The sequence below is a fragment of the Halyomorpha halys genome, unplaced genomic scaffold (assembly GCF_000696795.3).
Source record: "Halyomorpha halys isolate HHAL.00 unplaced genomic scaffold, Hhal_1.1 Scaffold2443.1, whole genome shotgun sequence".
NCBI classification, from domain to species: domain Eukaryota; kingdom Metazoa; phylum Arthropoda; class Insecta; order Hemiptera; family Pentatomidae; genus Halyomorpha; species Halyomorpha halys.
Genome location: NW_027107286.1, coordinates 12,377 through 13,525, shown reverse-complemented (window position 1 = coordinate 13,525; position 1,149 = coordinate 12,377). Strand labels below are relative to the sequence as shown.

At 28.9% G+C, this 1,149-nt stretch overlaps 1 long non-coding RNA gene across 1 annotated transcript; it reads left to right on the top strand.

Annotated features, from left to right (window-relative positions):
• The first annotated feature begins 398 nt into the window (after positions 1-398).
• LOC136795347 (uncharacterized) lies at positions 399-926 on the top strand. The gene is made up of 3 exons (XR_010842938.1): positions 399-524; positions 596-736; positions 824-926. It is a non-coding gene; the product is annotated as an uncharacterized lncRNA (long non-coding RNA).
• Positions 927-1,149: the final 223 nt, after the last annotated feature.

Genomic DNA, 1,149 nt, shown 5'->3' with positions numbered 1-1,149 from the left:
ATATGGCGAGAGGTTTCAAATGGGTTTGCTGCTAAAATAAATGTAAAATAATGAAACATTAAATGAATTATAATTAAAAATAGATTTAAAAGAAATATACTAAAGAAATAAAAATGTTGATAATAATTTCGACAGTACCAAACCCATTTCAAACACTCTCTTTGCTAACGTCAACTATTGCCGCTGAAGACGTTAATCTTGCCACCACATCCGTAAAAATTTTAATATGAAAAGATGGTCAGGGTTACGGTAAAAAAAAAAATAGTTTAAAACTTTTTTTTTTTTTTTTTTACCGCAACCCTGACCATCTTCTCATATTTAAATTATTTTTATATTAATAATGGCTCTATGGATGTTCATCAAATTCAGTTCTGTAATATTATGGAAATGTAAATACTTGAGATTTTGAATATACATTATTTTGATAAAATTATTACTATTTTTTTTTCTGAAGTAGCCAAAGAAGTATTCAGAAAGAGAAATTAATTGAAGAAACCGTACCATTTGTTGAGGAAAATATGAAGGTAACATAATTTTCTTTAATTATCATAGGCTGGTGATGAAAATAAGATGTAATATTGTTTTCTCTGTCCAGGTGTCACAGATAGACAAAAAAGTGTGGTTCAGTATGAAAAACCTAAAAGTGGTAGTAGTGTGGTTTCTGGCTATCTTGTTCATTACCATTGCATCAACATTTCTTCCCATTTTGTATTTTATATATAGTCTATTATGCCAAGTAATTGTTTTTATTTTTTTTAATAAATTACAATAGTCTGTTTAATTATTAAATATAAATTGAATTTTTTAGTCATTATTTTTTTAGTCCTTCACACACATTAAAGATGAACTGAGTCAGATAGCCTTGATAGAAATTGGTTACCTTTTTGGACTTGGCTCCATTACATTTTTCTCAGTGGCTCTGTCTGTAAGTATAGGCTTTTCACATTCAACAAATAAATACATTGTATAAAGGTTTCTCCCAGGTTTCTCATTGGACAACTGACAATTTTTTTAACGATAAGTCCTTCCAGGCTCAATGAAAACAGGAAAGAACGTTGGAGAGAAATACACTCTATAACTGTAAAAATATCAACATGGGTTTGAATTGGGGATGCGACATCGATGTTTTTAAGCCGATGTTTTTTTAAC